Here is a 27,361-nt window from a genome sequence, read left to right as displayed (position 1 = left end):
CCTGCTTGCCAGCCCGGAGGCTCCGTTGTCACGTGCTGTGACCACCAGCTACTCCAGACTCTTGCCCGCTCACCTGGGAGCGCATCTCCGTTACCTGCCTGCTTGCCAGCCCGGAGGTCCCGTTGTCACGTGCGGTGACCATCAGCTATTCCAGAGACTCTTGCCCGCTCACCTGGGAGCGCTTCTCCGTTACCTACCTGCCTGCCAGCCCGGAGGTTCCGTCGTCACGTGCCGTGACCACCTGCTATTCCAGAGACTCTCGCTTGCTCACCTGGGAGCACACATCTACCACCTGCCTGCTAGCCTACCCGGAGGCTCTGCCATCACAGGTCGTACCTACCCCTTACCCAGAGACTGCCCTGATCACTTGCCGTAACTCCCTGTCCGTTCACCCAGAGACTGCCACCCGCTCCCTTACAAGGGCCGCCCCCTTGTATAGTAGCTCAGAGGTTCCGCCTCCCGGACCCGTTACAGTCCGCCTCCCGGACCCGTTACAGACTGGATTTGTACCGCAGTTATATGTGATATGCCTGACGGACGTCCACAGTTTTAAAAAGCGGGCTTGTAGTTTCCTATTATTCACAGCAACCACATGTGAATAGCTTCACTGACACACTGCTACAAACTGTAAATGAAGGATAATATTTTCCAAGTTCACTACAAATTTCTCGATTTTTATCACTGTAATATGGGATTACGTCTGATAGTGGAAAAGATCTTGCTGTATTCTGCAGTGCTAACAAGTAAATGGAGCAGTAAAATGGTGTACTCTGGATTGCTTTTAAAGCAACTAATCAGAATTAAGATTAAAAAAAAATTAGCCCTGGCTCCTGATATCTGGGGCTATGTCTATGGCTATCTGTAACAGCAGGAGCAGACAGGACCCTCTTGTGCTGCATACACTGCCACAAACCCTGCCTGCCTGCCTAACTCCTGCTATCAGGATTAATATATGCAGCTGGATTAGTCCTCAGAAGGACTGTTAGTTCAGATGGATATATACACTGCTCAAGGGAACACTCAAATAACATGCTAGATCTGAATGAATGAAATATTCTCATTGAATACTTTGTTCTGTACAAAGTTGAATGTGCTGACAACAAAATCACACAAAATCATAAATGGAAATCAAATGTATTAACCAATGGAGGCCTGGATGTGGAGTCACCCCCAAAAATTAAAGTGTCTCCTGTGGGATCTCCTCCCAGACCTGGACTAAAACATCCGCCAACTCCTGGACAGTCTGTGGTGCAACGTGACATTATGCTCAATCGGATTCAGGTCTGGGGAACGGGCGGGCCAGTCCATACCTTCATCTTGCAGGAACTGCTGACACACTCCAGCCACATGAGGTCTGGCTTTGTCCTGTATTAGGAGGAACCCAGGGCCAACCACACCAGCATATGGTCTCACAAGGGGTCTGAGGATCTCATCTCAGTACCTAATGGCAGTCAGGATACCTGAAGAGCACAGGGCACCAGTGGCGACTTTGCCAACTGTGGTGTTCTGTGGCAAATGCCAAGCGTCCTGCACCGTGTTGGGCTGTGAGCACAACCCCTATCTGTGGATGTCGGGCCCTCATACCACACTCATGGAGTCGGTTTCTAACCCTCATGGAGTCGGTGAAGACACATGCACATTTGTGGCCTGCTGGAGGTCATTTTGCAGGGCTCTGGCAGTGATCCTCCTGTTCCTCCTTGCACAAAGGCGGAGGTAGCGGTCCTGCTGCTCTGTTGTTGCCCTCCTATGGCCCCTTCCACGTCTCGTGGTGTACTGGCCTGTCTCCTGGTAGCGCTTCTAGCCTCTGGACACTACGCTGACAGACACAGCAAACCTTCTTGCCACAGCTCGCATTGATGTGCTATCCTGGATGAGCAACACTACCTGAGAAACTTCTGTGGGTTGTAGAATCCGTCTCATGCTACCACGAGTGTGAAAGCATAACTAACATTCAAAAGTGACCAAAACATCAGCCAGAAAGCATTGGTACTGAGATGTGGCCTGCGGTCCCCATCTCCAGAACCACTCCTTTATTGAGTGTGTCTTGATAACTGCCAATAATTTCCATCTATTGTCTATTCCATTTGCACAACAGCATGTGAAATTGATTGTCAATCAGTGTTGCTTCCTAAGTGGACAGTTTGATTTCACAGAAGTTTTCACTTCACAGGTGTGCCCTGTCAGGTTTAATAAGTGTGATTTCTTGCCTTATAAATGGGGTTGGGACCAGTGGCGTACCGCCAATGGCGGCAGACCATGCGACGGCTATGGGGCACGTGAGCCGGGGGGGGCCTCATAGCAGTCCAGGGGTGGACATACCGCCGCCGGTGCAGCTGCGCCGGGTCCCCACCATGGAGCTGCACCAAGGGGCCCGCAAGGTGCAGCTGCTCCCTGCACTCGGTGGTCAGGCAGCGATCCCTGCAGCTCCGCTGCTGTCAGGAGGAGAATAGCAGCGGAGCTGGAGGGATCGTCCTCTGCTTCCTCCCTGACCCAGGCATGGGCAGCTTGATGACGTCATCATGCAGCACGTGCCTGGGTCAGGAAGAAAGCTGCCGGCAACCAGTAGGATGCTGCTGCAGGGGAGCGAGCTGAGGTAAGTTATTGTTTTTTTGTTTTTTTTTACTGAAATGCTGGGGAGGGGAGGTGGGGGGAGAGCAATGGTGGGATGGTGGGGCTGAGAAGAGCAATAATGGGGCTGATGGGACTGGGGAGAGCTATGATGGGGCTGGGGAGAGAAATATTGGAGCTGGGGAGAGGGCTGATGGGGCTGGGGAGAGGAATAATGGGGTTGATGGGGCTGGGGAGAGCAATAATGGGGCTGATGGGGCTGGGGAGAGGAATAATGGGGTTGATGGGGCTGGGGAGAGCAATAATGGGGCTGATGGGGCTGGGGAGAGGAATAATGGGGCTGATGGGGCTGGGGAGAGGAATAATGGGGTTGATGGGGCTGGGGAGAGCAATAATGGGGCTGATGGGGCTGGGGAGAGGAATAATGGGGTTGATGGGGCTGGGGAGAGCAACAATGGGGCTGATGGATCTGGGGAGAGGAATAATGGGGCTGATGGGGCTGGGGAGAGGAATAATGGGGTTGATGGGGCTGGGGAGAGCAATAATGGGGCTGATGGGGCTGGGGAGAGGAAAAATGGGGTTGATGGGGCTGGGGAGAGCAATAATGGGGCTGATGGGGCTGGGGAGAGGAATGATTGGGCTTGGGATAGGAATAATGGGACTAATGGGGCTGGGAAGAGCAATAATGAGGCTGGGGAGAGGAATGATGGGACTGGGGAGAGGAATAATGGGGTTGATGGGGCTGGGGAGAGGAATAATGGGATGGTGGGGCTAGGGAGAGCAATGATGGAGCTGGGAAGAGCAATAATGGGGCTGGGAAGAGCAATAATGGGGCTGATGGGGCTGGGGAGAGGACAGAGCAATGATGCGGGTGCTGAGAGAGAGAGCAATGATGGGGGTGCTGGGAGAGAGCAATGATGGGGGTGCTGAGAGAGAGCAATGATGGAGGTGGTGGGAGAGAGCAATGACGGGGGTGCTGGGAGAGAGCAATGATGAGGGTGCTGGGAGAGAGCAATGATGGGGGTGCTGGGAGAGAGCAATTATGGGGGTTTCACTTTGCTTGTACTGTGAAGCCTTGTATGTTTTCCGTGTGCACATAGCCTTACAGTTAATTGGGGAGAGTCACAGAGACTGAATCATTTATATTATTGGCCGATGCAGATTATAGTTAATGGGGGGCACAGTGCTGCTTATCACTTTATATTTTGATTACTAAGTGGCTAATAGTATATTAATGGGGGGGTTACATATCTGTATTCGATGACACAGAGCGCAGGAGACACATGTATGCATACAATATGTGACCTTGTTATTTTCTAGGCTGGAGATCATCGTGACAAGACGAGTCGTGGCTGGGAGATGTCGACATGAAGGTCTGACCAGATGGAGAAGAAGCAGCAGAAACTGGCTCTGATCAGATGAGATTTCAGCGGTAAGTGCCTGGATGTAAATATTATTCTGTATCTGCACTGTGTGACTTGGAGTGATAATGTTATCTGTAAAATCCCTTAGGCTGCATTCTCACATTTGTGTGAAATGTCCGTGTGCTGCCAGATCTTTTTATCGGATGGTCCACGGACTCGTACGGTTTTATAGATCCATTCACACATCGATGAAAATCACAGATCTGAGAATGAGATCTAAGAGGGTCAGAGAATGTCCTGTTCTGATCCGATTTTGAGGATTAGAATAGGACATGCTCAATGCGTCAGTAAAAAAGGGCAGCAAACCGACACTGCACACAGATGCAGGAATGTAGCCTTATTATGTATAGCACAGTCCCTTAGTATATAGTATACTCACTTATTATGTATAGCGCCATCCTTAGTTATATAGTTTCCTCTTTTATTATGTATAACACCCTCCCTTATTATGTACCATCCTCTCTAGCGGCTCACAGTTGGGGATCATACTGTGTTGGGGTCAGCATACTTTGCCCTGGGAGTTGAGGTGGGGCACAGTAGGGTCATCATACGGTGCATGTGGAGGAATTCACCATGGGGGTATCATACTGTGTTTGGGGGGCCCTTTTATTGGCATCACACTTTATGGGGCAATGAAAGAGAGAACTAGGATGTCAGCAGGAGGAAAATTACTATGTAAAGGATGGAAAGTTGAGAGATCTGATCTTTGGTGACCCCGACAATTATTTAAATTTTTTTTTTGGGGGGGGGGCCAATTAGAGCTTCTGCTATGGGGCCCCATGATTCCTATGTACGCCCCTGGTTGGGACCATCAGTTGTGTTGTGCAGAAGTCTGGTGGATGCACAGCTGATAGTCCTACTGAATAGACTGTTAGAATTTGTATTATGGCAAGAAAAAGCAGCTAAGTAAAGAAAAACGAGTGGCCATCATTACTTTAAGAAATTAAGGTCAGTCAGTCCGAAAAATTTGGCAAACTTTGAAAGTGTCCCCAAGTGCAGTTGCAAAAACCATCAAGCGCTACAAAGAAACTGGCTCACATGAGGACCGCCCCAGGAAAGGAAGACCAAGAGTCACCTCTGCTTCTGAGGATAAGTTTATCCGAGTCACCAGCCTCAGAAATCGCAGGTTAACAGCAGCTCAGATTAGAGAGCAGGTCAATGCCACACAGAGTTCTAGCAGCAGACACATCTCTACAACAACTGTTAAGAGGAGACTTTGTGCAGCAGGCCTTCATGGTAAAATAGCTGCTAGGAAACCACTGCTAATGACAGGCAACAAGCAGAAGAGACTTGTTTGGGCTAAAGAACACAAGGAATGGACATTAGACCAGTGGAAATCTGTGCTTTGGTCTGACGAGTCCAAATTTGAGATCTTTGGTTCCAACCACCGTGTCTTTGTGCGACGCAGAAAAGGTAAACGGATGGACTCTACATGCCTGGTTCCCACCGTGAAGCATGGAGGAGGAGGTGTGATGGTGTGGGGGTGCTTTGCTGGTGACACTGTTGGGGATTTATTCAAAATTGAAGGCATACTGAATCAGCATGGCTACCACAGCATCTTGAAACGGCATGCTATTCCATCCGGTTTGCGTTTAGTTGGACCATCATTTATTTTTCAACAGGTCAATGACCCCAAACACAGTGTATGGTGGGAATCACCAGCTCACCTGAGTAGTAGCGTTCTGGGGCACGGAGCACGAGGAACCACTTCGGAGACTATGCAGGAAAAGGAAAGGAGAAGCTCCAGCCACGGATAAATCCCCCATAAAATTTTCTTTATTGAATTAAGATACAGATGCCATAGCACATGTCCCTAAAAGCAACGCATTTCGAACGCAAATAGTACGTTCTTTATCCAAGCTAAATACAAAATGGCAAATGACCAGTATATATATGTGAACAAACCAATAAAAACATAGCAATCAAATCACGTGATATTAAAAACAAAAATAGCTGTAGGATAGTACACAAATTGCAATGAGCAGAAGACAAATGATACAATTAAGCACATATAAGGAGAACAATTCTCTTTAGTAAATGCAAAAACTGGAAGAGTATCCAATTTTTTAGTGATAATGGAAAAGAAGTTCTCGTCGCATGTTGAGCCCGTCCGGGTAACAGGTATTTAAAAATACATCCAAAAAACCTCTCGATCCAGGAGATGTCTTCAATTATCACCACCTCTAGGATTCAATATTAGGCATTCGATTCCATATACCTGAAGAGAAGAGGTACTCCTGTTGTGGACTTCAATAAAATGCCTGGAAGCATGAGATATATTGCGGTTAGTTACAGTATATTCATAATATCTCTAGTATGTTCTGCAATGCGTTTCTTTAATTTGCGTGTTGTGGATCCAACATATAATTTATTGCAGCTTGTGCATTCAATTACATATACTAAATAATCACTGTTACAATTAATAAATTGTTTTATGTCATGCTGTTGGGTTTTTTCTGTGTTAAAAAATTCTTTAGTAGTTTTGACATAACGACACATTCCACAGCGATTCTGTCCACATTTGGAAAAAACCTTGGAATTGAGCCAAGTGTGAGGTTGTTTTTTGGGCTCTGGAAACTAGGAGATAACATATTACCTAAAGTTTGAGCCCGCTTTGCCACTACTCTACAACCTGATTTTAATATTGTGGCCAGTACACTATCATCATATAGAATAGATACATGTTTCAAGATAATATGTTTGATCTGAGAAAACTGTGGGCTAAATTTTAAGGAAATAATTGGTTTATTATTTTGGTGGTGATTAGTATCAAAATTATATGCCGGTCTCCTGTTAGATATCTGAATGAGATTCTCTCTAGATTTATTTTGAACAATTTTTTTCGGCTCTTCTAAGTGTCCAGAAGGGATAACCTCTTTTAATTAATTTTTTCTTGCATGACTCAATTTCATTTTGAAGCCCAGCAACATCACTGCAATTTCTTTTTATACGTGTAAATTCTCCTACCGGAATGGCCTTAATAGTGGAAAGTGGATGTCCACTAGTGGCATGCAAAATGCTGTTACCTGCCATAGGCTTCACAATCGTCGATGTAACAATGTAACAGGAAGAATGAAAACAATAGGTAAAGGACAAATTAAATACGTTTGAATTGAGGTATGTTATGAATTCCGGTATGGCAGAAACATCTCCACACCAGATGAAGATCAAGTCGTCGATGTATCTACCATACCAAAAGAGACAGTGGGACCTGGGGTTAGAAATTCCATAAAGCTTGTCATGTTCCCAGAATGACATAACTAAATTAGCGATTGAAGGAGAATATTTAGCCCCCATAGAGACACCTTTGGATTGGAGAAAATACTGTTGCTTGTACATGAAAAAATTGTGAGTCATTAGAAATTGTGCCACACTTAATAAGTAATTGGATAGCTCAGAGGTGTAATTGCTATATTTTTTCAAATGAAAGTCTAGTGCTTGTAGTGCAACATGGTATGGTATACTCGTATATAACGAAACCACGTCGCAACTTAACCAACTGAATTCATTTCTCCATTCCAATTTTGCTAGTTGATTCAGCACATCTTTAGAATCTTTTAAAAAAAACAGCAGATCTCTGTACAAGAGGCTGCAATAATGTATCGAGCCAATCCCCCAAATGTTCAGAAACGGATTGAATGCTGGACACGATCGGTCTCATAGGAGGGGGTATGATTCCCTTATGAATTTTGGGTAACCCATACAAACAGGGCAACATGGGGTGATCAACCAGCATGAAATCCTTCTGTTTCTCTGACATGACTCCCAAATTGAATCCCTCCAAGATGATAGCATGTGTAGCAATTTTGTATGATTCCAAAGGATTAAAAGACAGCTTAGTATAAGTTGTAGTATCAGATAACAATAATTACATTTGGGTATCATACATTACTTTGTCCATGACAACCACTCGACCTCCTTTATCGGACATTTTTATTACGATATCATTATTGTGCATAAGTTCGTAAAGAGCTCTATTTTGGCTGTTGTTAAGGTTATTTGTAGTTGTTTTTGTTTCAATAGATGAATAGAGAGTCTTTAATTCACGTTGAATCACCTCTTGAAATTTGTCCATGGATTCGGTTCTAGATTGAACAGGATAAAAATACGGATTGTTAGTTTTGAAGGAAGATGCTAAACTCACTGAGTCTTGTTGGGAAGCGGTGGTTGCTTGTAGATCCTCCAAATTCATTATAGCCACTTGCTCTTGAAAATTAAAGTTACGATAGCAGTTCATATCTTGATCCTCAATTTGAGTCATTTGTTCCCCCTGGTCTTCATTAAAAAAGTGCCTTTTAACAGTTAGATTTCTGACAAACTTGTTGATGTCCATTAAGGTATCAAATAGATTGAATTTTTTTCTGGTACAAAGTTCAAGCCGTATGCTAAGACCAATAATTGTTGGGGTGTTAGAATTTGTTGTGATAAATTCAGTACATTAAACGTATTGGGTTCATTTGTGTTCATTTCTTGCGGCGAGACGATGTTCTTGGGATGTTTGGTGTGTTTTCTTCCCCCACGTTTAGTGCGTTTCTTCTGCGTTTTTTGGTTTTTTGAAAATAAGAAAAATCCGATTGGACATAGCTGGAATCTGTATCATTGGTATTTGTGTCGGATGTATCCAAGTCTGATGAACTAAAATTCACATGTAAGTTGTGAGAAGGTCTATTCTGAGCTGGGGTTCATTTCAGAATGGATCTTGGTGTATAGACCGTTTTCTCCCATCTCCCCTACTCGTATACTTGATTAAGCTGGTAATCTTTATTGTCTCAAGCAAATTTATTTTTCTTTCTCGAGATAATAACATTCTCGAGTTTTGAGACAGTAGAGTTGATTTGCAAAAGCATATTATCAAAAGTGCTTAGATCATGTTTGTCCTTAAGTGAACTTTTTACGGTCTCAATCTCAGCATTCAATTTAGACAATTTCACATCCTCCTCCACTATGATCAATTTGATAAGTTCTAATGAACAGTTGGCTAATATTTGGTTCCATTTAGTAACAAACATTGGGGAATAAACAAAAGTATGTATTTTTTTTATTCTTAATCCCCTTGGGATCATATTTTTAGCACAATAGTTTTCCAATGTTTTATGGTCCCACCAAGTTTTGGTTTCATTGATAAGAAGTTTTTCCAACATATGGAATTCAGCTGGAGGAGTTTCCACAACTGTGGAACAACCTGTTTCATCAGTAGTAAAGACCTGTGCAGCCTTGCGTATACTGTCTTGTATTGGGTCCGACATCTTAAAGGGATAGATAAGCTAGCAACAGCAAGCATGTATTTTCCAAATCTTTGCTAAAAATTGCCAATAATATGTCCTTGTATTGGTGCTGTTATAATAACCACAGGTGAGCAAGTGTAGCACCCTGAGGACTCGGCTGCTACAGGGGTATTGCACCTCGACCCAGAGGTGTGGTATTCCACTCCCGGGTAAGGATGGAGTGTGGGACTGAGCTCAGTAGGCTGCATGCACTACATACATCCCATTTCCGGGGGACAGAACTACGGTACTCCCACCAAGTAAATGTGCAGGTACGACAGCGTCTGTCCCTGGCTGGAGTGGGAGGGGGGTGGAACATCCCAGTAGTGTAGGGGCAGATAGGGGGAGTACTCTGGGTAAAGTTAGGAGCTCATTGGGTGCTGGTCACCTGGGCTCGGGTGTCAGAGGGAGTATAAGAGGTGGGCACCATCTTGAGACAGGGAGTTGAGCCTGAGGAGAAGCTGAGGGAGAGTTCAGCCAGAGAGGGCTGACAGGGAGCTGTGGCTCCGGCTGGGCCCAGCTCCAGAGCCAAGCCTGCAGAGGAGAGAGGAGAAAGAAAGGCCCAGAGTGGAAGACCAGAGGGAACCCTAAGAACCCAGAATCAGACCAAAAAGGGGTGAAGGGTTGGAGGACACGGGTACCGGAACCCGAACTGGTGGAGGCCACTTATCCTCAGCCAGGAACCGGAGGTCGTGGTCAAGATTTGCCACGACCCTCACCAAATCCACCAGAAAGGCACACCAAGTATAGGGTCAGGGAACCCAGAGGAGGTTTGACCACCAAGAGACCCGAGGGAGCCGGCCAAAGGTGGATCCCTGGTGGGAACGGCCAGAGACAGAGAGAGAGAGAAGGGAGCTCAGGACCACGCTCCGGAACTGCCTGGGGGTTAGCCGAGTCCAGGACCTGGTGGACGCAGCACGGCTCGGGTGGTCACTCAAGGCCAGAGTGACTGAGAGAACACCCGTGAGTAAAAACCCTGAAACTGCATCTCCTGACTCTGGCTCTTCTTACTGCACCGTCACAACCCCCATCATCATCACCTGCTGCCTTGAGGCCATACCCCTCCCGTTGGGGGTTATAACATCATCGCTGCACCCATACCACCGGCCTCAGCGGACTGTTCTGCAGCGGCGGCTGCAAAGCCGCACTCAACGGGTGGCGTAGTCGACATCCAAGTTAACATCTACTGCCATAGACTGCCACTTAGTTTGACACCCTGGGCACGGACCGGGTCACCGCCACGAGACTACAACCCTCAACAGATCCGGCTCCGGGTAAGCTCCCGCGTGCGCAACGCAGCGCGACACAGGCCCAGGGGCGCGTCAACTTTGGCGTAGTCGGCAGGATAACGTGCCCGCAACCACCGGGTACTGCGTGCCTGAAGAAAAGTTCATATTTACCGTAAAAAGAAGTCTCCCGCCAATTCCGGAGGGTCCCCGCCATCGGACGCCATCTCGGATCGTTTCCCGCCGTTTGCCCGCCATCTGCAGTCTTTTCCCGCCATCCACAGAGTTTCCCGCCATTGGGAAGCGGTTCCCGCCATCTGAGAAGATTTCCCGCCCTGGCAGAGCGGACGCCATTATGGGCGTGCCAGAGGGTGGCAAGAGGCCACCTCCCATCGTGGGCCAGGACCAAGAATGGCGCCAAAAACGGAGACCGCCCCCACCAGCAGAGACTGCAATGATTGAGATGTCCATCAGCGTGGGGGGTCTGCCCCTGGAACTGACAATCACCAAGTTGCCCCAGGACCGCCCTCAATGGGGGCGGATACAGAACAAAACAGAGAAGATGGGTGCAGCCTGGAGGAGTCTGGAGAAGCCGTACCCGGCGATGGAGGGAGAGTCAGGCAGCACCGACCCTGTGGTCAGGAGCCTGTTGCAAGCTACCACTCCACAAGACCTGGTGGAGATCCTGGCACAGCTCCCCCGAGACCGGGAGCGTGCACAGGCCGCGCTGGAGGGCCTCGCACGGAGGATGGCCCAGGTGCAGCGAGAAACGCTGACGGAGTGGAGCAGGGAGATGGCCCAGCAGGCTGGAACCCGCCAGCGAAGCACACCACCCGCAACGAGGAGCACGCCTGCCCCTGAAGAGGATGCAGAAGGGACGGAGGCCGGAGACGACGCCGCAGAGGGAGCTGAAGAGACGGAGGCAAGTAAAGGGGACGTCACTACCCCAAGCCCGGCCACCGTAAGCCTACCCCCGCTCCCCGTCGCAGAGCCCGAAATCCCACCGATCGTGCCCATTGCCGCACCGCTACCGCTCCAGACTAGGCCTCAAGCAGGAGCCGCGGCCACGCCTCTTGTGACGTCACGCGCCTCAACCCTGAGCGCGGCCAAGCAGGAGACGCCACCGGCCTGGTCGCAGGGCCGAGTACCCCCGGGCGCCGCAGTACCAACAGCGCCCTCTGCCGAGCCACCGGCCTGGTCGCAAAGTCAAGTACACCCGGGCGCCGCCGTCTTCACGGTGCCCTTCACCTTCAGGGTGCCCCAGGCCTGGTCGCAAGGCCTGGTGAACCCGGGCGCCGCTACCACCACCGCGCCCTCAACCTCCACAGTGCCGCACCTGGGTGAAGACTTGTTAGCCCAGCATATTTGCCCGGATGGGCAGCCCTTTGAGTGGTCACCGGAGTACTACCATCCCCGACTCCGGAAAGAAAGACCCCTGGATGAGCCCCTGATCCCGGCTCCGGCGCCCGCCAAGATCACCCCACTCTCGTTGGAGGAAGCGCAGTTTGCGTGGGACCCCACTGGAGGAGACCTCATCGGGTTCACTCAAGAGACCCGGGCGGCCGCAGCCCAGCGAGCAGAGTGCTGCCGGCAGCAATTAGAGGTTTTCGACCGGGAACGACGAGAGAGGCGGGTCCGCGAGGAGCGGCTGCAAGTGCAAAGTGCAGAACAGAAGAGCCGGACCCGACGGAACCCCCGTGCAGCCCACGGTCCCCGTGCCACCGGGACTGTAATTAAATTCCAACTGCAGCATGGTTGGGGCTTCATCCGGGATCACCGCACCCCCGGCGACGTCTTTGTGACCCGCAGGGATGTCGAGTCCCACCTGCCGGAGGGACACAGAGGTCGTGACCTATACCTGGGTGATGAGGTCACCTTTACCCGGCACCAATGTGCCAAAGGACCCTATGCCCTTCATGTACACCGGTTGACGGAGGAAGAGCTGAGGTGTCAGGAGGAAGCATCAGGAGGACGCCGTTATTAGAGTACGGTAAAAAAAAAAAGAACTGTACATAGTTACCCGTAAGGGTATAAGAACTGCTGCTAATTTAAATATGTTCCCCGTTGGGACAAGTGTGAACTTAAACCCGTGTGTCCCCTATCCCTTAACAGGCTGAGGACTGTGAACAGCCATTCCTTTTCCCCACTGGCCGAGGACTGAGAGCGGCCACCTCCCCTTGTATATAGTTGCGCTTTCTAAGGCGCCCCCTACTGGTTTTATAGGAAACTGTTGTTCTTGAACTGACTGTTGCACTTCTACCTGGTCACAAGCGCACAGTGGCCAGTAACTCAAAGAACATTATTATGAAAGAGTTTTATATGAAAGAAAAAGTTAATCTTGTTTAAATCTGATAATGTTTAATGTTTGATATGTTCTTGTATGTTTTGAAAAAAAAAAAATTGTATGTTTTTGGATATTTTATTCTTTTACAGCCCGAGGACGTGCTGTGGTTTACCAGGGGGGAATGTAGCACCCTGAGGACTCGGCTGCTACAGGGGTATTGCACCTCGACCCAGAGGTGTGGTATTCCACTCCCGGGTAAGGATGGAGTGTGGGACTGAGCTCAGTAGGCTGCATGCTCTACATACATCCCATTTCCGGGGGACAGAACTACGGTACTCCCACCAAGTAAATGTGCAGGTACGACAGCGTCTGTCCCTGGCTGGAGTGGGAGGGGGGTGGAACATCCCAGTAGTGTAGGGGCAGATAGGGGGAGTACTCTGGGTAAAGTTAGGAGCTCATTGGGTGCTGGTCACCTGGGCTCGGGTGTCAGAGGGAGTATAAGAGGTGGGCACCATCTTGAGACAGGGAGTTGAGCCTGAGGAGAAGCTGAGGGAGAGTTCAGCCAGAGAGGGCTGACAGGGAGCTGTGGCTCCGGCTGGGCCCAGCTCCAGAGCCAAGCCTGCAGAGGAGAGAGGAGAAAGAAAGGCCCAGAGTGGAAGACCAGAGGGAACCCTAAGAACCCAGAATCAGACCAAAAAGGGGTGAAGGGTTGGCAGACACGGGTACCGGAACCCGAACTGGTGGAGGCCACTTATCCTCAGCCAGGAACCGGAGGTCGTGGTCAAGATTTGCCACGACCCTCACCAAATCCACCAGAAAGGCACACCAAGTATAGGGTCAGGGAACCCAGAGGAGGTTTGACCACCAAGAGACCCGAGGGAGCCGGCCAAAGGTGGATCCCTGGTGGGAACGGCCAGAGACAGAGAGAGAGAGAAGGGAGCTCAGGACCACGCTCCGGAACTGCCTGGGGGTTAGCCGAGTCCAGGACCTGGTGGACGCAGCACGGCTCGGGTGGTCACTCAAGGCCAGAGTGACTGAGAGAACACCCGTGAGTAAAAACCCTGAAACTGCATCTCCTGACTCTGACTCTTCTTACTGCACCGTCACAACCCCATCATCATCACCTGCTGCCTTGAGGCCATACCCCTCCCGTTGGGGGTTATAACATCATCGCTGCACCCATACCACCGGCCTCAGCGGACTGTTCTGCAGCGGCGGCTGCAAAGCCGCACTCAACGGGTGGCGTAGTCGACATTCAAGTTAACATCTACTGCCATAGACTGCCACTTAGTTTGACACCCTGGGCACGGACCGGGTCACCGCCACGAGACTACAACCCTCAACAGATCCGGCTCCGGGTAAGCTCCCGCGTGCGCAACGCAGCGCGACACAGGCCCAGGGGCGCGTCACAAGGTGCAAGGTTCAAACACAGTGTATAGTGGGAATCACCAGCTCACCTGAGTAGTAGCGTTCTGGGGCACGGAGCACGAGGAACCACTTCGGAGACTATGCAGGAAAAGGAAAGAAGAAGCTCCAGCCACGGATAAATCCCCCTCAAATTTTTCTTTATTGAATTAAGATACAGATGCCATAGCACATGTCCCTAAAAGCAACGCGTATCGAACGCAAATAGTACGTTCTTTATCCAAGCTAAATACAAAATGGCAAATGACCAGTATATATATGTGAACAAACCAATAAAAACATAGCAATCAAATCACGTGATATTAAAAACAAAAATAGCTGTAGGATAGTACACAAATTGCAATGAGCAGAAATGACAAAATGATACAATTAAGCACATATAAGGAGAACAATTCTCTTTAGTAAATGCAAAAACTGGAAGAGTATCCAATTTTTTAGTGATAATGGAAAAGAAGTTCTCGTCGCATGTTGAGCCCGTCCGGGTAACAGGTATTTAAAAAATACATCCAAAAAGCCTCTCGATCCAGGAGATGTCTTCGATTATCACCACCTCTAGGATTCAATATTAGGCATTCGATTCCATATACCTGAAGAGAAGAGGTACTCCTGTTGTGGACTTCAATAAAATGCCTGGAAGCATGAGATATATTGCGGTTAGTTATATTCATAATATCTCTAGTATGTTCTGCAATGCGTTTTTTTAATTTGCGTGTTGTGGATCCAACATATAATTTATTGCAGCTTGTGCATTCAATTACATATACTAAATAATCGCTGTTACAATTAATAAATTGCTTTATGTCATGCTGTTGGGTTTTTTCTGTGTTAAAAAATTCTTTAGTAGTTTTGACATAACGACACATTCCATAGCGATTCTGTCCACATTTGAAAAAAATCTTGCAATTGAGCCAAGTGTGAGGTTGTTGACCTGAATTCATGTATGCATCTCAATGATGTTATCAATGGAACAGACAATCCTGATTTTGTTGTTGAACACGTGGATTCCCATTACACCATATATGCTACTAAGAAGATTACAATGCCTGGTCGTTCTCTGTTATTTGGAATTATTCTGAAAGATGAAGTTTCCTCCTCTGAGAATGTTATTTCTGTGAAGCTTGTAACAGAATCAAAGGCTAAAAAAACAAGACATGCCAGAGAACTATTAAAGCGTACAAAAAGAAGATGGCGCCCTATGCCCTTTTCAGTCCATGAGAACTATAGAGGAAAATATCCTTGCTTCGTTGAACGGATCCAGTCCAACACTCAATTAGATTATGAAATCTACTACTCTATCACAGGACAGGGGGTAGATCAGCACCCTATTGGATTGTTTGAGATAAATCCTAAAACTGGTGATATATATATTACTGCCCCAGTTGATCGTGAAGAATTTCCGTTCTCCCAGCTTATGGCATATGCAAAAACAAAAGATGGCTATGCACCTGAATCTCCCCTCGACCTGCCAGTCATAGTGGAAGATGACAATGATAATGCACCTGTTTTTACAGAAGCGATATTTTATGCAGAAATTCTGGAGCATAGCAAAGCTGGGAGTGTTGTAGGGAGGGTAAATGCTACAGACAAAGATCTCCAAGGCACAAGGCACACCCTTCTGAGATATGCTCTTCTTCAACAAATTCCTCCGTCGCCTATCATGTTCAACATACACCCAGAATATGGCATAATCACTACAGCTTCAAACAGGCTCGACCGAGAGACTCAAAACCACTACACCCTTATAGTTGAAGTTCGTGATATTGGAGGCGGCATCGGTGCTTTATTTTCCACTGGAACAATGTCTATAACTGTTGTGGACGTCAATGACTATGCTCCCGCTTTCGTTAAGCAATCATATCAAGTAGAAGTAAATGAAAATGAAAGTGGAATGGTCATACTGCAAATCCCGATAATAGACAATGACATGGTTGACACGCCCAACTGGAGAGCTGTGTTTTCTATCACCCAAGGAAACGGTTTGGGTAATTTTAATATTACTATTACTACTGATCCAAAAACAAATGAGGGATTGCTCCATGTTATAAAGGCAATAAACTATGAAGAAACCAAACAATTTGTATTACACGTGGCAGTTGCTAATGAACTGAGCGTTGTAACACAGGCCGGGACAAAAACCAGTGGTGTAAACACTATTCCAGTTACAGTCATTGTAAAAGATGTGGATGAAGGACCCGAGTGCCATCCCATGATTAAAGAAGTACGTGTGAAAGAAAATCAGACAGCCGGAATTATTGTTACTGACTTCCCAGCAATCGACCCGGAAACTAAAAGCAGTTCTGGAATACAGTACAAGATTTTGACAGATCCTCTGTCCTTGGTTAAAGTTAATGGAAATACGGGCCAGATAACAACGGCAAAAGTATTGGACTATGAGTCTAAAGAAATTCCAACTCATCAATACAATGTAACAGTTTTGGCAACTAACAAGTTTAAGGATGTAAACATTCAAAATTTGAAATTCTTGTTCAATTGTTTATATTTTCATAAATAATCGCAAAACATAACTGAAATTTACCACTTGTTATGACTGCTAAAGCACATTCACAAGGGTACAAACCAGGGGGCAAATACCTGAACCTGACATGTCCCTGTTCAAAGTTGGAAAAGCCCTTCTCTGACCCTGGTCTGTCCCTGCCTGACTGCGGAGATTGACCCACTAAAATAGCGCAATGGTGCCCCCACTCGGCGACTGCTTACCCTGAATGTCTTTAGCTGCTCCTAGAATCGCTAGAGTAGCAATTCCCTAAGGAATAAAGGAATCACACACAAAACAACTGCAACCAACATAAACTAAAGCAAAGTGAATGAATCCAACAAAGACTATCACCAGCAGGAAACACCAGCAGGGGAAAGATGTAAAGCTTCACCCGAAAGGTGATAGGGGAGGCAAACAGAATAAATGAAAAAACACATGTTACCCAAAACCAACAGAAACAAAGATAACAGAGCAAAGGATCCAGGGTTTGAATCCAGACGCATGACACCACTAACATAAAGTACAATGTCACAAAAAATTCTCAGAATCACTGGGTTATTTTGAAACACTCTAGAGCTAATACCATATAAAGTGACAAGTGAATTTTTACTATAATTATATGTCATCGTTTTCCTAATAGTGGTAGCACAATATTCTAAGACTGTAAGCCTACTGCATAGAGTCAGGGGGCTATTCAACAATGCTTTTACGCTAGAATACTGATATAAAATGCTTTGAAAAGCTTTGCGAATTTTAGCATTTTCACTCCAGTTTGAAGCAGCTCTAACAAAATGTGTGGGGCTGGGGATGAGCTGGGGAGGATGAGGCTGCCAAAAAGCCAGACTGGAGTGGCATTTCTGGCGAGGCGCAACAGTGCACAGCACTCGCCACTGTGAAGCGCCTTGTAATGAATTCGGCACATCATAATCCAGGGAGTCAATACAGTTGACCCTATAGAGTCAAAGAGGTGTTGTTATCTCATTTAATGTGTATCCCGCGATAATTGAGGCTGAAGGACGTGGTTGAGGGTGACTTGTTTGGTTCCCTTAAACAATTTAGTGCTACATAATGCAAATATCTGTCATGAGTGATGGATAATTTAATCCTTCATGAAGGATATACTGACTCTGTACCTATGAGATAAGCCCAGTTGACACATGTAACTAAGCACCTGCTATCCTGGAATATGTCCTTTTTCCTGGGCCCCATCCTGATATATATCCTCGATCCTGGAATATGTCCCTTATACTAAGCCCTATCCTGATATACACTGCTCAAAAAAATAAAGAGAACACTTAAACAACAGAATATAAATCCAAGTAAATCAAACTTCTGTGAAATCAAACTTTCCACTTAGGAAGCAACACTGATTGACAATCAATTTCACATGCTGTTGTGCAAATGGAATAGACAATAGATGGAAATTATTGGCAATTATCAAGACACCCTCACTAAAGGAGTGGTTCTGCAGGTGGGGACCACAGACCACATCTCAGTACAAATGCTTTATGGCTGATGTTTTAGTCACATTTGAATGTTGGTTGTGCTTTCACACTCCTGGTACCATGAGACGGACTCTACAACCCACAGAAGTTTCTCAGGTAGTGCAGCTCATCCAGGATGGCACATCGATGCGAGCTGTGGCAAGAAGGTTTGCTGTGTCTGTCAGCGTAGTGTCCAGAGGCTGGAGGTGCTACCAAGAGACAGGTCAGTACAACAGGAGACGTGGAGGGGGCCGTAGGAGGGCAGCAACCCAGCAGCAGGACCGCTACCTCTGCCTTTGTGCAAGGAGGAACAGGAGGAACACTGCCAGAACCCTGCAAAATGACCTCCAGCAGGCCACAAATGTGCATGTGTCTGCACAAACAGTTAGAAACCGACTCCATGAGGGTGGTATGAGGGCCCAACGTCCACAGATGGGGGTTGTGCTCACAGCCCAACACCGTACAGGACGCTTTGCATTTGCCACAGAACACCAGGATTGGCAAAGTCGCCACTGGCGCCCTGTGCTCTTCACAGATGAAAGCAGGTAGACACTGAACACATGTGACAGTCGTGACAGAGTCTGGAGACGCCGTGGAGAGTGATCTGCTGCGTGCAACATCCTTCAGCATGACCGGTTTGTCAGTGGGTCAGTAATCGTGTGGGGTGGCATTTCTTTGGAGGGCCGCACAGCCCTCCATGTGCTCGCCAGAGGTAGCCTGACTGCCATTAGGTACCGAGATGAGATCCTCAGACCCCTTGTGAGACCATATGCTGGTGCGGTTGGCCCTGGGTTCCTCCTAATGCATGACAATGCCAGACCTCATGTGGCTGGAGTGTGTCAGCAGTTCCTGCAAGATGAAGTCATTGAAGACTACCTCTTGAAGCTTATCAAGAGAATGCCAAGAGTGTGCAAAGCAGTCATCAAAGCAAAAGGTGGCTACTTTGAAGAACCTAGAATATAAGACATATTTTCAGTTGTTTCACACTTTTTTGTTAAGTATATAATTCCACATGTGTTAATTCATAGTTTTGATGCCTTCAGTGAGCACGTACAATTTTCAAAATCATGAAAATACAGAAAAATCTTTAAATGAGAAGGTGTGTCCAAACTTTTGGTCTGTACTGTATATATCCCCCATCCTGGTATACAGTGGTGTGAAAAAGTGTTTGCCTCCTTCCTGATTTCTTATTCTTTTGCATGTTTGTCACACTTAAATGTTTCAGATCACAAATAAATTTAAATATTAAACAAAGATAACACAAGTAAACAAAATATGCAGTTTTTAAATGAAGGTCTTTATTATTAAGGAAAAAATAAATCCAAACCTACAGGGACCTGTGTGAAAGAATGATTGCACTAATAACTGATTGGTCAACCTTAGCAGCAACAACTTCAATCGTGCATTTGCGATAACTGGCAATGAGTATTTTACAATGCTCTGGAGGAATTTTGGCCCACTCATCTTTGCAAAATTGTTGTAACTCAGCCACATTGGAGGGTTTCTGAGCATGAACCGCCTTTTTAAGGTCGTCATGCCACAGCATCTCAATCGGATTAAGGTCAGGATTTTGACTAGGCCACTCCAAAGTCTTAAATTTTGTTTTGCTTAAGCCATTCAGAGGTGGACTTGCTGGTTTGTTTTGGATCATTGTCCTGCTTCATAACCCAAGTGTGCTTCATCTTGAGGTCACGAATAGATGGGCGGACATTCCCCTTCAGGATTTATTAGTAGACAAAAGAATTCATGGTTCAATTTACCACAGCAAGTCTTTCAGGTCCTGAAGCAGCGAAACAGCCCTACACCATCACAGTACCACCACCATATTTTATTGCTGGTATGATGTTCCTTTTCTGAAATTCTCTGTTACTTCTATGCCAGATGTAATGGGACATACACCTTCCAAAAAGTTCAATATTTGTCTCGTGAGTCCACAGAGTATTCTCTCAAAAGTCTTGGAGATCATCATGATGTTTTCTGGCAAAACTGAGACAAGATTTTATGATCTTTTTGCTCAGCAGTGGTTTTCATCTTGGATCTCTGCCATGCATGCCATTTTTGCCCAGTCTCCTTTTTATGATAGAGTAATGAACACTGACCTTAACAAGTGAGGCAAGTAAGGACTGCAGTTCTTTGGACTGGATGTTATTGTGGGGTCTTTTGTGACCTCTTGGAAGTGTTGTCTCTGCACACCCGGGGTAGTTTTGGTTGCCGGCCACTTTTGGGAAGGTTCACCACTGTTCCATGTTTTTGCCATTTGTGGATAATGGGTCTCACTGTGGTTCGTTGGAGTCACAAAGCTTTGGAAATGGCTTTATGACATTTTCCAGACTGATAGATCTCAATTATTTTGTTTCTCATTTGTTCCTGAATTTTTTGGGATAGCAGCATGATGCCTAGGTTTTGAGAATTTTTGGTCTACTTCACTTTGTCAAGCAGGTTCTATTTAAGGGATTTCTTGATTGAGAACAGGTGTGGTAGTAATAAGGCCTGTGTGTGTGGCTAGGGAAATTGAACTCCGCTTCCCAAAGATGTAATAAACCACAGTTAATTTATTTTTTAAAGGGGGAGGCAATCACTTTTTCACACAGGGCCCTGTAGGTTTTGGATTTCTTTATCATGTAATAATAAAGACATTAACTTAAAAACTGCATTTTGTGTTTACTTGTGTTATCTTTGTCTAATATTTAAATTTGTTTTGTGATTTGAAACATTTAAGTGTGACAAACATGCAAAAGAATATGAAATCAGGAAGGGGGCAAAAACTTTTTCATACCACTGAATGTCCCCCTTTCTGCCGCTTTCATGTATAGAAAAAAATAAACCATTATACTCACTTTCCTTTCACTCCCCCGCTGCGTAGCCTCCTCTTCCGAAACTGGCAGCTGACTTCAGCGTGCAAGCAATGGGTGGGCATGATGTCACTACCATGCGCCCCTAGTCACGTGGACATCTGAGGATGCACATCCAGCTGAAGTATTTGCTGGCGTCAGCAGTCCACTCACCTGCCATGCCCGATCGCATAGTTATGCCCCTAAGTCTGTGTGTTTCTGCAGAGCAACTAGTTAACAGGTATAATTACCTCTCTGCTATGAGCCCTGGGCTGGACAATATCCTAATTAAACTATAAGCAGTTGCTGGACTGTTTGCAGTTAGAAGTATTTACTACCTTGATGTGTTTACTAGTGATGAGCGAGCATGCTCGCTACTGCTCGATGCTCGCCCGAGCATCTCACTGCTCGAGATGCTCTACGCTCGCCGAGTATTTCTGGGGTTGCTCAACGGGAGCTCAGGTCTAGAGATGAGCGTTGTTCTACTCGAACTGTTCGCCAATCTCAAATTCGAGCTGTTTTGGGCGGTGTTCGAGCCGTTCGGCGAACACGAACGATTTGAGAAAAATTCGGCTGTTCGAGGTTATGTTCGATAACTGTTCGTGCACCAAAATCATAACTGGATTTTTTCTCAGTAATGATGAAAATTAATGTTAATACGCAGTTTGAGTGTACAGCGGGGTGGGGGGAGGGGCAGGGGATGGATCTCTGCAGGAATAATGAAGAACTCCATTTTTTTTTCTCTTTCCCGCATTTGCTGTGGGGAGGTGCAATCTGTCAGCCTATCAGCAGCGCACACACGGAGCGAAGTGCTTTTTTTCACACAAGCAAGGGCATGTGTCATTGGCAGTGTATGTCACATGTCCTTGCCCTATAAGACCCAGCCATTTTCCCTGTCGCCACCATTTTCTCACTGCTGCAGCTGCGTGTTAGACGGCACCGCTGTTGCTGTGTGCGCTATACCTTGTTAATTTCAAGCCAATTTTCGCACAAATCTGCAGATAGCTTGGGAGTAGGGAATAGTTGTGATTGCAGTCCTTTTAAGGACTAGGTTACAGCATTTCCTACGACTTTTATCAGGCAGGTCTGTGCTCTTAAATAGATAGATTGTGGGAGTAAAAACTAATTTTAATTGCAGTCCTTTTCAGGACTAGGTTACATCAGTTCCTATCAGTTTTTGCCAGGCAGGTCTGTGCCAGTGCTGTGCAAGTTTTTTTCACAGCATTTGGCTGAATCTAGCAAAGCTAATCCTTTTTGGCCTATTGCAGAGTGTGTTAGTCAGTGGAGTAGCCTATCTGTGTTGCAAGACATACCACCTGTGTATAGAATACCAATTTTTTTACTGCACCTAGTGAAGTAAAATCTTTTGGGCATAGCATCATTCTATTAGTCCATCTATACTGACCTCCATCAGGTTGCAAATTGAATATAATTTTTTTCTGCATCTAGCTCTGAAAAAATATTTGGGCTTCTAGCAGTGTGTGGGACTTGTTCTATTAGTCCATCTATACTGACCTCCATCAGGTTGCAAACTGAATATAATTTTTTTCTGCATCTAGCTCTGAAAAAATATTTGGCCTTCTAGCAGTGTGTGGGACTTGTTCTATTAGTCCATATATACTGACCTCCATCACGTTGCAAATTCAAAATAATTTTTTGTCTGCATCTAGCTCTGAAAAAATATTTGGCCTTCTAGCAGTGTGTGGGACTTTCTCTATTAGTCCATCTATACTGACCTCCATCAGGCTGCAAATTAAAAATAATTTTTATCTGCATCTACCTCTGAAAAAATATTTGGCCTTCTAGCTGTGTGTGGGACTTGTTCTATTAGTCCATCTATACTGACCTCCATCAGGTTGCAAACTGAATATAATTTTTTTCTGCATCTAGCTCTGAAAAAATATTTGGCCTTCTAGCAGTGTGTGGGACTTTCTCTATTAGTCCATCTATACTGACCTCCATCAGGTTGCAAATTAAAAATAATTTTTGTCTGCATCTAGCTCTGAAAAAATATTTGGCCTTCTAGCAGTGTGTGGGACTTTCTCTATTAGTCCATCTATACTGACCTCCATCAGGCTGCAAATTAAAAATAATTTTTATCTGCATCTACCTCTGAAAAAATATTTGGCCTTCTAGCAGTGTGTGGGACTTGTTCTATTAGTCCATCTATACTGACCTCCATCAGGTTGCAAATTGAATATCATTTTTTTCTGCATCTACTTCTGAAAAAATGTTTGGGCTTCTAGCAGTGTATGGGACTAGGTCTATTAGTCCATCTATACTGATCTCCATCAGGTTGCAAATTAAAAATAATTTTTATCTGCATCTAGCTCTGAAAAAATATTTGGGCTTCTAGCTGTGTGTGGGACTTGTTCTATTAGTCCATCTATACTGACCTCCATCAGGTTGCAAACTGAATATAATTTTTTTCTGCATCTAGCTCTGAAAAAATATTTGGCCTTCTAGCAGTGTGTGGGACTTTTTCTATTAGTCCATCTATACTGACCTCCATCAGGTTGCAAATTAAAAATAATTTATATCTGCATCTAGCTCTGAAAAAATATTTGGCCTTCTAGCAGTGTGTGGGACTTTCTCTATTAGTCCATCTATACTAACCTCCATCAGGTTGCAAATTAAAAATATTTTTTTGTCTGCATCTAGCTCTGAAAAAATATTTGGCCTTCTAGCAGTGTGTGGGACTTTCTCTATTAGTCCATCTATACTGACCTCCATCAGGCTGCAAATTAAAAATAATTTTTATCTGCATCTACCTCTGAAAAAATATTTGGCCTTCTAGCAGTGTGTGGGACTTGTTCTATTAGTCCATCTATACTGACCTCCATCAGGTTGCAAATTGAATATCATTTTTTTCTGCATCTACTTCTGAAAAAATGTTTGGGCTTCTAGCAGTGTGTGGGACTTGGTCTATTAGTCCATCTATACTGATCTCCATCAGGTTGCAAATTAAAAATTATTTTTATCTGCATCTAGCTCTGAAAAAATATTTGGGCTTCTAGCTGTGTGTGGGACTTGTTCTATTAGTCCATCTATACTGACCTCCATCAGGTTGCAAACTGAATATCATTTTTTTCTGCATCTACCTCAGAAAAAAAAATTGGGCTTCTAGCAGTGTGTGGGACTTGTTCTATTAGTCCATCTATACTGACCTCCATCAGGTTGCAAATTGAATATAATTTTTTTCTGCATCTACTTCTGAAAAAATATTTGGGCTTCTAGCAGTGTGTGGGACTTGGTCTATTAGTCCATCTACACTGACCTCCATCAGGTTGCAAATTAAAAATAATTTTTATCTGCATCTAGCTCTGAAAAAATATTTGGGCTTCTAGCAGTGTGTGGGACTTGGTCTATTAGTCCATCTATACTGATCTCCATCAGGGTGCAAATTAAAAATAATTTTTATCTGCATCTAGCTCTGAAAAAGTATTTGGGCTACTAGCAGTGAGTGGGACTTGTTCTATTAGTCCATCTATACTGACCTCCATCAGGCTGCAAATTGAATATAATTTTTTTCTGCATCTAGCTCTGAAAAAATATTTGGGCTTCTAGCAGTGTGTGGGACTGGGTCTATTAGTTCATCTATACTGACCTCCATCAGGTTGCAAATTAAAAATAATTTTTATCTGCATCTAGCTCTGAAAAAATATTTGGGCTTCTAGCAGTGTGTGGGACTTGGTCTATTAGTCCATCTATACTGACCTCCATCAGGTTGCAAATTGAATATCATTTTTTTCTGCATCTAGCTCTGAAAAAATATTTGGGCTTCTAGCAGTGAGTGGGACTTGTTCTATTAGTCCATCTATACTGACCTCCATCAGGCTGCAAATTAAATATAATTTTTTTCTGCATCTAGCTCTGAAAAAATATTTGGGCTTCTAGCAGTGTGTGGGACTGGGTCTATTAGTTCATCTATACTGACCTCCATCAGGTTGCAAATTAAAAATAATTTTTATCTGCATCTAGCTCTGAAAAAATATTTGGGCTTCTAGCAGTGTGTGGGACTCATTGTATTAGGCCATCTATACCAAGCTCCACCAGCTTTGAAATTAATAATAATTTTTATCTGCATCTAGCCCTGAAAATAATTTTTCCCAATAGTGGTAGCAATAGAAATATGGGGCGCGCGCCTGGCTAACAAAAATATACGCTTCATAACACAAAACACCAGCCTAGCGCACTGCATTAATAAGATGGCATCATCGTCTCTCCCAGTGCTAGGCCTACTACGCAGGCTAGCATTCCTGTGCCTAAAACACAATGTATGGGTCCGCGCTAGCCACTATGCTGAGGGGTATAAAGCTGCTGCTAACGCTTTATAACAATTCAATTGGCAGATTTTCACAGAGCTCTTCCACAACGCCCACCCATCGGGCAACAGTTGCCCACCCTCCCTATGGGATCTAGTGGCGAATAGTTGATGCCATTAATCAGAGCGTCAGTTGCCTCGTCAACGTGGCAAACATACGGTAAGGCATGGGAAGAGTGGACACGACTAGTAGCAGGCAGACGGGTTGACGAATGTGAACAAGCCAGATCACAAGTCACCATAGAATTTCTCCACCAGCTAATGATGAGGGGCATATCAGGAGCGTCAGCGCAGCGGTGTCTGACCGGAGTAGCATTTCACTTCCAACTACTGAATTGGGGAGATGTGACAAAGATTCATCATCAGACAATCCATAAAAGGGTGGAAAAGGGGTCAGCCAAGTCAGGAATGTAGACGTCCCGTCCCGTGTCACTAAAACTGATTTCTCACATCATATCCCTAACACCATTAACATGACACTCACAATTTGAAGCAACACTAATGTCTACTGCATTTGTGATCGCCTTCTTCGGGGTGCTATGTATAAGCGAATTAGTCCCTCAATCCAAAATTACCACCAGTGGAGGCTTATTACACCAGGACGTAGTCATAGCCAATAATGCAATACGTCTACGCATACACCAATCGAAAACGGTTCCAGCGGGCAGGGGTACTTGGGTACTTCTACAACCCACAAACGGTACACTGAGTCGGGTAACAATAGTAAAAACATATCTAACCATCAGATCACAAAGTAATTTCTTCCTATCACACATTGATGGAACGCCATTATCAAGATACCTGTTCCAAGCTATATTTAATAAATGCATAACATCGGCAGGGAACCACCCCAAAGATTACGGGACACACTCATTCCGCATAGGTGCGGCCACGGAAGCAGCAAGAGCAGGACTGTCAGAAACGGAAGTTCAGAGGATAGGGAGATGGCGATCCACGTGTTTGGCGAGATACATAAGACCGGACTTGCTATCCTAACGTGGTTTGTTTCTTTTACAGGTGACGCTAAGCCAAAAGTGTGAGTGATAGGCCACTCGTATATATATTGGGCACAAGAAAGGGCGAAAGTCCGCCCAGGCGGGAGGAAATTAGAGTTTCATAACACATATTTCAACTGGAGAGGTATTAGAGGCCTGCTATGGCCACAGGTACTAATGGAGGTAATCAAGGTAGGGAGAGAGGCAAGAGGTCCGGTCATCTTAGTTATACAGACCAGGGGAAACAACCTAGGTCATCACAAGAGCGCATAACTAATGGCAATAATGAAACTAGACACTGAGCGCTTCAGAGAATTTTTCACAAAATTAGCTATAGTATGGTCAGAGATTTTGCCGATAGCGGTATGGCAAGGTGCGCGAGACATCACGGCCATCGAATGGACAAGGCGGGTAATAAATATTCGGATGGCAAAATTTAGAAGAGACAGAGGCGGTGTAGTGATACGACACCGACAACTGGAAGGAGATAAAGCAGGCCTCATACGGCCCGACGGTGTTCACTTAATAGATATTGGACTGGACATATTCCTGTCAGGACTCCAGGACGGAGTGGAACAAGCGTTAAGAGTGATGGGTGGGGGTCAGAGTCCTGCATACGAGTACGCTGGATCCTCCGTGGCCTGGAAATAGAAAGGACATGTTGGAGAGTTACACTTGTTGGCCAACTTGCCGGAGTGGGGACCCAGGGCATGCTGCAACAAGCTGAATTATTTTAGAAATAAAATGCCTTTCTAATGGAATGAGTATAAAGAGTTAATAAAGCTGTGACCGATCCTCACCCATCCAGTTGTAAGAGTTACATTATTGTATTGTCCATGAAAGGGGGGCGGTAGGGGGGCTGAGCGTCTGGGTTTGGTTGGGAGTCCCCACAGTCTGCCTAGGCTAGATTCATTTAAAAATTCTTATTAGATACACAGGCGGTGCAGCTTGCTTCGCAGCTGGGCTACTACGCCCAAAGTATTGCCTAGGCTAGATGCAGTTAAAAATTCTACGCAGACTAGCAGACACTGAAGATTTG

The 27,361-nt window shown here is 45.6% G+C and overlaps 1 protein-coding gene and 1 pseudogene across 6 annotated transcripts in view; both read left to right on the top strand.

Annotated features, from left to right (window-relative positions):
* FGR (FGR proto-oncogene, Src family tyrosine kinase) overlaps positions 1–27,361 on the top strand; it is a 594,030-nt gene that overhangs the window by 135,176 nt on the left and 431,493 nt on the right. For 3 of the 6 annotated variants that reach the window (XM_073666199.1, XM_073666200.1, XM_073666201.1), the window contains exon 2: positions 3,889–4,000. The exons of the other annotated variants lie outside the window; for them this stretch is intronic. The gene's annotated coding sequence lies outside the window, so the exon portion shown is untranslated. The remainder of the gene's footprint in view (positions 1–3,888; positions 4,001–27,361) is intronic. 6 annotated transcript variants of the gene reach the window in all.
* Positions 15,120–16,703, top strand: LOC141246462 (desmocollin-3 pseudogene; annotated as a pseudogene).

The sequence above is a fragment of the Phyllobates terribilis genome, unplaced genomic scaffold (assembly GCF_046119375.1).
Source record: "Phyllobates terribilis strain yellow unplaced genomic scaffold, ASM4611937v1 Scaffold_2__4_contigs__length_985480577, whole genome shotgun sequence".
Classification (NCBI taxonomy): Eukaryota; Metazoa; Chordata; class Amphibia; order Anura; family Dendrobatidae; genus Phyllobates; species Phyllobates terribilis.
Note: the sequence above shows the minus strand (reverse complement) of the source record. Positions and strands in the feature narration are given on the sequence as shown.